We start from the raw sequence: 8,593 nt of genomic DNA on the forward strand, positions 1-8,593 counted from the left end.
CAATGTCAGCTTGAGCTGAAATCATAGCAGAGTAACATATCATCAACAATGTTGCACATCATAACTACACTCAAGGCTCTGACGGACACAGGGAGCTCACTACGGATCCCAGCATCTTTTTGCTACTACCCAACAGCAGACCACATCCTCTTACCAAGGAATCTGGACCTTTGGTAGTGTGCTTGTCCTGCAACAGGTTTGCAAGTTCAAGCCCCTCTCCAACTGCTACGCCACAGTAGTTACACTGGTGGCAGCAGTGGGATGATCCCAGCCGTTTAGTGTGCTCCTCTCATACCCATCACTGATTAATCAAATGCACGAAGGACACTAGGGACATGTCGGCCATGAACACGAACTTAGAGGAATTGATAGGCCTGTTCCGTGTATTCAACAGCTGAGGTGGGAGCTCTGGCTTGTTTTTTCATACTGGTCCTACCATCGTCAGCTTCCTTTTGAGTTGCTCCTGTCCCAGATTGTGCGAAGTAAGAAGTTAACGCATGTGATGTTGTGGCCACGGAGTCCTTGTGTCACGTCCAGGACAACCCGCATGCATCCCTTGGTTCTTCTCAGGGGCTCCTCCACCTGGCTTCCAAGTTCACAAGCAGCATCACAGGCAGCCCAGATCTTGATTCCATATTTTGCTGGTTTAGACGGTATGTACTGCCTGAAGGGGCAGCGGCCCCTAAATGGCATAAGTTGCTCTTCAACAGTAATGTTGGGCCCAGGGTTGTAAAACAAGGGAAGGCGGTCCACCCACTTGTCCCACAATGACCTGACTGCAGCTAGCTTGTCTCTCTGCCACAGAGCTGGTCTGGTGTCTCGGTTATCGAAGCGGATATTCCTGGAAATAATTGTGGAACAGAAAAGTTGTATGGAAAAGTTCTCTGCCAGTTTTTGCATCCCATAGGGATTCTGTGGATTCCCCATTGGATTTGAAAACACCAGCAAGGAGAAGAACCCCAAAGTATGCATGTAAATTAGTTTGATCTATCTCCTTCCCACCAAATTAGTGCAGTCCAGAAAGCTTTTTTTTTTAACGATATATCAAAAATAATGTATTGTAATAATATTGTGCGGTTCCTGCAAGACATTATCTAGTTTCACACACTACAAAGACTAAGAGTACGAGAAAAGCGGGAGCCAGGCAGGTTCTTGGTGTTATTTTGAAACAGCAAGCCCAGGGAGGAGGAAGACCGAGTGAAGGCACACAGCAAACCTTTGTTTCATTTTTACTTATTTTCACCCACACAGCAAACCTTTGTTTCATTTTTACTTATTTTCACCCACACACACGGTGGACCTGAACACCTTATATGTAAAATAAATGTGTAGAGGGGTGCCGTGTGGACTCAATGAAAATGTGTTATTTTACAAGGCCAATTCATTGCATAATTTTATTTGAGTAAACATTGAAAATGGGTCCCACAGACCTAAACACCACATAAGGGTTAACTACTTATTGAACTGCATTGTTGGTTAATTTTAACTACATTTTTTATTTAACCTTTATTTAAACAGGTAGGCTAGTTGAGAACAAGTTCTCATTTACAACTGCGACCTGGCCAAGATGAAGCAAAGCAGTTCGACACACAACAACACAGAGTTACACATGGAATAAACAAAGTCAATAATACAGTAGAAAAAAGGTATATATACATTGTGTGCAAATGAGGTAAGATAAGAGAGGTAAGGCAATAAATAGGCCATGGTAGAGTAATTACAATATAGCAATTAAACACTGGAGTGATAGATGTGCAGAAGATGAATGTGCAAGTAGAGATACTGGGGTGCAAAGGAGCAAGATAAATAAATAAATACAGTATGGGGATGAGGTAGCTGGATGGGCTATTTACAGATGGGCTATGTACAGGTGCAGTGATCTGTGAGCTGCTCTGACAGCTGGTGCTTAAAGATAGTGAGGGAGATATGAGTCTCCAGCTTCAGTGATTTTTGCAGTTCGGTCCAGTCATTGGCAGCAGAGAACTGTAAGGAAAGGCGGCCAAAGAAGGAATTGGCTTTGGGGGTGACCAGTGAAATATACCTGCTGGAGCGCATGCTACGGGTGGGTGCTGCTTTGGTGACCAGGGAGCTGAGATAAGCCGGGGCTTTACCTAGCAAAGACTTGTAGATGACCTGGAGCCAGTGGGTTTGGCGACGAGTATGAAGCGAGGGCCAGCCAACAAGAGCATACAGGTCGCAGTGGTGGGTAGTATATGGGGCTTTGGTGACAAAATGGATGGCACTGTGATAGACTGCATCCGATTTGTTGAGTAGAGTGTTGGTGGCTATTTTGTAAATGACATCGCCGAAGTCGAGATGGTCAGTTTTACGAGGGTATGTTAGGCAGCATGATTGAAGGATGCTTTGTTGCGAAATAGGAAGCCGATTCTAATGTATTTTTGGATTGGAGATGCTTAATGTGAGTCTGGAAGGAGAGTTTACAGTCTAACCAGACACCTAGGTATTTGTAGTTGTCCACATATTCTAAGTCAGAACTGTCCAGAGTAGTGATGCTGAACGGGTGAGCAGGTGCGGGCAGCGATCGGTTGAAGGGCATGCATTTAGTTTCACTTGCATTTAAGAGCAGTTGGAGGCCACGGAAGGAGATTTGTATGGCATTGAAGCTCATCTGGGCCATAAGTATACAGAATGGATCAGAGGTGGATCAGAGAATCACCAGCAGCAAGAGTGACATCATTGATGTATACAGAGAAGAGAGTCGGCCCGAGAATTGAACCCAGTGGCACCCACATACAGACTGCCAGAGGTCCGGACAACAGGCCCTCCGATTTGACACACTGAACTCTATCAGAGAAGTAGTTGGTGAACCAGGTGAGGCAGTCATTTGAGAAACCAAGGCTTTTGAGTCTGCCAATAAGAATGTGGTGATTGACAGAGTCGAAAGCCTTGGCCAGGTCGATGAATATGGCTGCACAATATTGTCTCTTATCGATGATGGTTATGATATCATTTAAGACCTTGAGTGTGGCTGAGGTATAGCGGAGAAGGTACAGTGGGATTCGAAATGGTCAGTGATCTGTTTGTTAACGTGGGTTTCGAAGACCCTAAAAAGGCAGGTAGGATAGATATAGGTCTGTAGCAGTTTGGGTCTAGAGTGTCACCCCCTTCGAAGAGGGGGATGACCACAGCAGCTTTCCAATCTTTGGGAATCTCAGACGATACATAAGAGAGGTTGAATAGGCTAGTAATAGGGGTTGCAACAATTTCGGCAGATAACTTTAGAAAGAGAGGGTTCGTAAGTAAGGGCTCGTAAGTAAGCATTTCACAGTAAGGCCTACACCAGGCCAGCGGCCCAAACACTTAAAAGACACACCTTCGCCCACTTACCCTCGCCTTATGCCCTTGGGTGAATACCCATCGCCATCTTTGAGGACGGTCCAAATGTTTATCCAAGCAAGGGAAGTTTGCGACGTAAGCCCCTCAGCCCTCGTTTTAGCGGAGAAGGTACAGTGGGATTCGAAATGGTCGGTGATGAAACTAAAACAAGAAGCTCCCACGCTGAGGTCTGTCCAACGCTGGTCCGACCAAGCTGACTCCACACTCCAAGACTGCTTCCATCACGTGGACTGGGAGATGTTTCGTATTGCGTCAGACAACAACATTGACGAATACGCTGATTCGATGTGCGAGTTCATTAGAACGTGCGTTGAAGATGTCGTTCCCATAGCAACGATTAAAACATTCCCTAACCAGAAACCGTGGATTGATGGCAGCATTCGTGTGGAACTGAAGGCGCGAACCACTGCTTTTAATCAGGGCAAGGTGTCTGGTAACATGACTGAATACAAACAGTGCAGCTATTCCCTCCGCAAGGCTATCAAACAAGCTAAGCGCCAGTACAGAGACAAAGTAGAATCTCAATTCAACGGCTCAGACACAAGAGGTATGTGGCAGGGTCTACAGTCAATCACGGACTACAGGAAGAAACCCAGCCCAGTCACGGACCAGGATGTCTTGCTCCCAGGCAGACTAAATAACTTTTTGCCCGCTTTGAGGACAATACAGTGCCACTGACACGGCCTGCAACGGAAACATGCGGTCTCTCCTTCACTGCAGCCGAAGTGAGTAAGACATTTAAACGTGTTAACCCTCGCAAGGCTGCAGGCCCAGACGGCATCCCCAGCCGCGCCCTCAGAGCATGCGCAGACCAGCTGGCCGGTGTGTTTACGGACATATTCAATCAATCCCTATACCAGTCTGCTGTTCCCACATGCTTCAAGAGGGCCACCATTGTTCCTGTTCCCAAGAAAGCTAAGGTAACTGAGCTAAACGACTACCGCCCCGTAGCACTCACATCCGTCATCATGAAGTGCTTTGAGAGACTAGTCAAGGACCATATCACCTCCACCCTACCTGACACCCTTGACCCACTCCAATTTGCTTACCGCCCAAATAGGTCCACAGACGATGCAATCTCAACCACACTGCACACTGCCCTAACCCATCTGGACAAGAGAAATACCTATTTGAGAATGCTGTTCATCGACTACAGCTCGGCATTCAACACCATAGTACCCTCCAAGCTCGTCATCAAGCTCGAGACCCTGGGTCTCGACCCCGCCCCTGTGCAACTGGGTACTGGACTTCCTGACGGGCCGCCCCAGGTGGTGAGGGTAGGCAACAACATCTCCTCCCCGCTGATCCTCAACACTGGGGCCCCACAAGGGTGCGTTCTGAGCCCTCTCCTGTACTCCCTGTTCACCCACGACTGCGTGGCCACGCACGCCTCCAACTCAATCATCAAGTTTGCGGACGACACAACAGTGGTAGGCTTGATTACCAACAACGATGAGACGGCCTACAGGGAGGAGGTGAGGGCCCTCGGACTGTGGTGTCAGGAAAATAACCTCACACTCAACGTCAACAAAACTAAGGAGATGATTGTGGACTTCAGGAAACAGCAGAGGGAACACCCCCCCATCCACATCGATGGAACAGTAGTGGAGAGGGTAGCAAGTTTTAAGTTCCTCGGCATACACATCACAGACAAACTGAATTGGTCCACTCACACAGACAGCATCGTGAGGAAGGCGCAGCAGCGCCTCTTCAACCTCAGGAGGCTGAAGAAATTCGGCTTGTCACCAAAAGCACTCACAAACTCTACAGATGCACAATCGAGAGCATCCTGGCGGGCTGTATCACCGCCTGGTATGGCAACTGCACCGCCCTCAACCGTAAGGCTCTCCAGAGGGTAGTGAGGTCTGCACAACGCATCACCGGGGGCAAACTACCTGCCCTCCAGGACACCTACACCACCCGATGCTACAGGAAGGCCATAAAGATCATCAAGGACATCAACCACCCGAGCCACTGCCTGTTCACCCCGCTGTCATCCAGAAGGCGAGGTCAGTACAGGTGCATCAAAGCTGGGACCGAGAGACTGAAAAACAGCTTCTATCTCAAGGCCATCAGACTGTTAAACAGACACCACTAACATTGAGTGGCTACTGCCAACACACTGTCAATGACACTGACTCTACTCCAGCCACTTTAATCATGGGAATTGATGGGAATGATGTAAATATATCACTAGCCACTTTAAACAATGCTACCTTATATAATGTTACTTACCCTACATTATTCATCTCATATGCATACGTAGATACTGTACTCTATATCATCGACTGCATCCTTATGTAATACATGTATCACTAGCCACTTTAACTATGCCACTTGGTTTACATACTCATCTCATATGTATATACTGTACTCGATATCATCTACTGTATCTTGCCTATGCTGCTCTGTACCATCACTCATTCATATATCCTTATGTACATATTCGTTATCCCCTTACACTGTGTATAAGACAGTAGTTTTTTTTTGGAATTGTTAGTTAGATTACTTGTTCGTTATTACTGCATTGTCGGAACTAGAAGCACAAGCATTTCGCTACACTCGCATTAACATCTGCTAACCATGTGTATGTGACAAATAAAATTTGATTTGATTTGATTTTAGTCGGCTTTGCGAGTGTACAATTATGTTCACCCCGGGCCTGAAACTCTCCATAATTCAATTTGTGACGATTGTACATCCGCTAAGAAAAGTCCACGATAACAAAATCAATGGAGAGGTCACCATACAAGTGTAAGTAAAAACGAATGCAAATAAGTTATAAGTTGTGCTACTAATGCACATGACGGCACAAACACGTCTCGTAAAAAGTAAATGTTTTTGTATTTTTGGGGGGAAATTGTTGAAATAAAACCTTTTCCTTATTCCGAAGTTCCAGCTATGCAGGCTAATGTTCGTTAGCTAATTCATGTGCTAGCTATCATACAGTAGGCATATATTAATAATTATATTTCATAAGTAGACATGCACTCAATTGACTGTAGCGCATATACAGCACCCACAAGCTACCGGTGGCTGAAAACACGGGAAATTTGTCTCTCCAGGGATGAACGAGATACAAATTTCTGGACAATGGTGGTCCATTTAAAAATAAATTCCTTCCTCACCCTGCAAGTGTATACTCGTCAGAAGTGTCCACTTAATTTGAGGGCTGTGGGGATAGGGTGTGTCTTTTAAGTGTTTGGACCGGAACCCTGTTGTATTCGGTGCACGTGCTGTAGGAAGTTGGCAGGAAGATTTGGGATGTCCAACTGAGGTTTGCCTCCCACTTTACTGGGGAACTAATGATTCTGTAGTTGCCTGTGTTTGGCCTTCTCCAAAAATCCAAGAGCAACAGCTGTTTCTGCGATAGTGGTAATTTTACTATTTTCCAAGTAACGTTGATTTTGTCGTATTTCTGTCGTATTTCTTTCTTTAATCCCTGTCTAGCTGTCTGTCACAACAAATTCCAACGTGCGTCAAGGTTGTAACTTTAAAAATTTTCCCGAGTAGAGCAAGACTTTGAGGAGGCAAACGTTCCATGTAAATCGTTCTCCTGCCATATCACTAATTTGCAATTAAAATAGTTTTGCGTACCATGGAAAACGTAATTAAATTGCATTCATCTGTCGGTCCAAGAAACGCTAAATGCATGATTTGTCTCATTCGCTTCATGGCAGCAACAGAGTCCCAGCAGTAAGATCAATACTTCCGTTATTGCTTTCAAAATAAAAGTCTGCAGTAAAAGGCTATGGGTATCAATCATTTTTGAAGCTTTGCATAGTGCATAATGTTAAAATAATGTTACAAAATTAACTAAATCGGGGAAAAATATAAACCAAAAATGATTTATATTTAAGAAAGAAAAAATATATATTATAGGGTGGAGCACATTGCGAAATAATTAATTCCAAGATGGCGCAGCAGTAAGGCGTGTATGTTTTTGTCCCCTGTAAATATTCTGTATTTTTCTTTTTTCGTATTCATTTCAATCTCTTTTTTTCCATTTTCGAATTAAATATACCTTCCTGCAACCCACCTCACCCATGTGTGGTACGGATCTGCTATTTTTTAGACCTTATAACTGGAACCTCCATCAAGAGCTAGCCATCTGAAGCTAGACAGCTAGTTAGCTACTAGCTATTTAGTCCCTGTTAGCCACTGCTAGCAGTCTTTATCTTTAGCTCGGACACCAGCCGCTTTAGCCCGGATGATACCTGCCAATCCATCACTACTGGTCTGCTGACGTAATTCGGCCGATGTGCTCTCAACCGGCCTCTGCTTCAAGGATGTTGGTGATGATCCATCTGCTAGCCCCGGCCCGTTAACTTGGCTTCCTGAACACCGTGTCTCCCGCTCGCCTAGTGTAGTAATCAACTACCAAATGGCTCCCTGTTTCATCTATTTTTTTATTTATTTTTTTATTTCACCTTTATTTCAAATCAAATGTATTTATATAGCCCTTCGTACATCAGCTGATATCTCAAAGTGTTGTACAGAAACCCTGCCTAAAACCCCAAACAGCAAGCAATGCAGGTGTAAAAGCACGGTGGCTAGGAAAAACTCCCTAGAAAGGCCAAAACCTAGGAAGAAACCTAGAGAGGAACCAGGCTATGTGGGGTGGCCAGTCCTCTTCTGGCTGTGCCGGGTGGAGATTATAACAGAACATGGCCAAGATGTTCAAATGTTCATAAATGACCAGCATGGTCCAATAATAATAAGGCAGAACAGTTGAAACTGGAGCAGCAGCACGGCCAGGTGGACTGGGGACAGCAAGGAGTCATCATGTCAGGTAGTCCTGAGGCATAGTCCTAGGGCTCAGGTCCTCCGAGAGAGAGAAAGAAAGAGAGAATTAGAGAGAGCACACTTAAATTCACACAGGACACCGAATAGGACAGGAGAAGTACTCCAGATATAACAAACTGACCCTAGCCCCCTGACACATAAACTACTGCAGAATAAATACTGGAGGCTGAGACAGGAGGGGTCAGGAGACGCTGTGGCCCCATCCGAGGACACCCCCGGACAGGGCCAAACAGGGAGGATATAACCCCAACCACTTTGCCAAAGCACAGCCCCCACACCACTAGAGGGATATCTTCAACTACCAATTTACCATCCTGAGACAAGGCTGAGTATAGCCCACAAAGATCTCCGCCACGGCACAACCCAAGGGGGGGGGCGCCAACCCAGACAGGATGATCACATCAGTGACTCAACCCACTCAGGTGACGCA

The sequence above is a fragment of the Oncorhynchus tshawytscha genome, unplaced genomic scaffold (genome assembly GCF_018296145.1).
Source record: "Oncorhynchus tshawytscha isolate Ot180627B unplaced genomic scaffold, Otsh_v2.0 Un_contig_4304_pilon_pilon, whole genome shotgun sequence".
NCBI lineage: Eukaryota > Metazoa > Chordata > Actinopteri > Salmoniformes > Salmonidae > Oncorhynchus > Oncorhynchus tshawytscha.